Source organism: Stegastes partitus, unplaced genomic scaffold, assembly GCF_000690725.1.
Source record: "Stegastes partitus isolate 25-593 unplaced genomic scaffold, Stegastes_partitus-1.0.2 Scaffold45, whole genome shotgun sequence".
NCBI classification, from domain to species: Eukaryota; Metazoa; Chordata; class Actinopteri; family Pomacentridae; genus Stegastes; species Stegastes partitus.
In genome coordinates this window covers 1,049,574-1,052,433 of record NW_007577776.1, presented here as the reverse complement: position 1 = coordinate 1,052,433, position 2,860 = coordinate 1,049,574, and positions in this window count along the sequence as shown.

Here is a 2,860-nt window from a genome sequence, read left to right as displayed (position 1 = left end):
GGACTTTTTGCACTCATGAGTTGAGGTAATGAAACTCAGATGAACTAATCTTCTGATTGTGAATGTATTCAGCAAAGTGTGGTTATGTGACAGTCTTTTCTATGAATGCTTGACCTTTCTGTGCTGACAGAAACAATAGAGTGAACACAATGGAAAAGGTTCATCTCAAACAGCCAAGGTTTATTCTCCAGGATGAGACATATTCAGAGTATTTTACTGNAAAAATTCCGTATTGATTTCACAAAAAATCCTCATTGAGCATGAAGTCCTGCAGTGTGAACGTAGCCAATCTGTGGGATTGTTCAGTCAGACAATACGCCGTTATGTTAAGACTGTTTTTCATGGGTTCTGTTTGTTTTTCTAACAATCCTGTCGAACAGCAAGGTTTTCTTCTCTGCTTCTGCTCACTGTGCTCACTTATACTGCATCTTTATACAGCCAGTAAAGCTGTTCTCGTTTACATATTTGTCTTTTTTTTTCTGTCAGACAGCAGAACATTATGAACACAGCCCATTCACAGAACTTGTTAAGCAGCAGTCACCTGCACCACTAAATGACTGGTTTTATAACACAGGCTGACAAACCCAAACTCATGAGTTTAAAACAAGGGCTGTACAGTGGATTCAATGATATTTTCAGGTAAATATGGTTGTCTAAAGAGAAACACTGAAAAAGGACTAAAACCAGGAGTCATCTTTGTCGTATTTTGAGCTGAAAAATTGAAAGACACAATATTATATGCAATATTGCCTAAGTGGTGGTTGGATAATGGCATGTAGGAGCAGTCAGCAAGGTTAACAAATGTGCATCATTATCTCAGGTGTTATTTCAGAACTGCATCATCAAAATAGCCTCTGATTAATTTAATACAACTTATCGGTCATGCACAACCTTCATCTGCTGTGTTTTTATAGATGCGTTCAGAAGGTGCAGCCTGTGTACAGTCATGTCTTCACACATCTCTACATTAGCCTGCTGTCAACCACTAAGTCCTGCCTGCTTCTCGCCGCCGCCGCTGCCTCCATCAGTGTTTTGTAACGGATGAATTACCAGCGGTGATTTGCTCTTTTACAGTCTTGTTAATCCTGAATGAAAGACTCACTGACAGATTAGCGTGTGTGGGCTTTTTGTAATTTCCAAGAGACCGAGAGACTTTTCGTTTAAGGGCTTTGAATGACAGACAGCAGAGAAGTGGTTTAGGGTTTTGGTTTTTTTCCTGTCTCCTGAGAAAAACACACAATACATTTACATGTAGACAGAGAGAGACAGAGATTAGCTGTTTATTTCAGCTAATGCTCACATTTAACAGAAAAAGAGGAGAGCTCGTATAATAGTGTGTGTGTTCTTTCAGCCTGTTTTTCTGAGGCATGGTGCATCTTGGAATAGATATGATTACTTTTTGTTGTTGTTGCTCAAAGCTTCATAACACACGGTGCAGAGGGGGAAAAATATGCGTTTTTCTCTGCAAAATGTGAAAATCCTGTCAAATGAATGGAGTCATTTTTCACATTGGCCCTGTGGCTCGTACACAAGTTTGAATGAAATCTCATCAAATGGACCCACAACTCGTGAGTTCAGTGACACTGCTGCAGCTTGTGAATACAAACACAAAACCTTCAGAAGCAGAGTGCTGGAACTGCAAAGGCAGTGAAGTCAAAAGTGAAATGGTTTAAGGCTGAATGGAAAATTGTAGATGGAAAGACGAAGTGACACTTCAGTTAACCCCATGTCACTAATACTAACGGTTGAACTGATGTCCCTGTTTTGTTGGTAAACTAAAAAAGAAAAAAAAAAAGCTGGTTTCACAGAGAACCCCAGTGCAGAGACGAAGCATGAAGAGACCAAAGATCAGTGAAAACAGGACTGACAACAATGAAGAGGCCGAGCTAACCACAAGGAATGGACCAGCAGAGGGGTTTGCAGCACGAACAGGATGAGCTAACGATGGGAAAAGAATAGCTTGAAACCAGGCTGGTGGCTAAACTAAACCTGAGATTGGTGTAGGGCGAGCCGCAAGGTTTCACCAATCACACAGAAGTCACATTGGTTTAAAGAAATACGATAACAGAGTAATGACGCAGTGCCGACAGACCGTTCTGTTCTACAGAATGTTCTGGCAAAGTGAGACGAACGGTCACGTGACAATAAATAAATCAATAAATAAAAAATTCTGCCAACATGTTTTAAGGTTTTGCAAAATAAACAATCCAATGAACTGTTATTTCTGTTTTTATGATTTGGGGCAGACTAACCATGTCACACTACACACAGAAAACAGTTTGAATGAATGAGCTGGTTAAAGCAATGTGTTGATTTGAAACTGAATCCAATTTTCTATGTGATGAAAGGCAACTGATTCACCAAATGACCTGGAATTCACTCGATTTAACAAATGAGATTTCAGCCACAAGCGATCTGATAAGTTAATTACCTTAAGTAAGAGTTTTTCTTTCTCAGTTTTAATACATTTAGCCACTACCTTATTTTGTTGATGTGAAATTATAAAGTGAATGACCAAAATGTCAGTTCATAATGAGCAGTCAGCCTGCTGACGAGTCCCCAGGGCTGAGCAGTGAATCCATTTCCAATCAAAATTTGGGATTTGAGGCAACTCAGTCCCAAAAATTCTAACAAATTGCATTAACTTAAAAAAATACTACTAATAATAATCTGATATTTTCTGTATATTGTTTATCCATAAACATCCCAGGGCTGCAGGGTGGCGCAGTTGGTTAGCACTGTTGCCTCGCAGCAAGAAGGTCGCCAGTTCGCGTCCCGGTGGGGGCACCGGAATCTTTCTGCGTGGAGTCTCCATGTTCTCCCCGTGCAGCGTGGGTTCTCTCTGGGTTCTCCAGCTTCC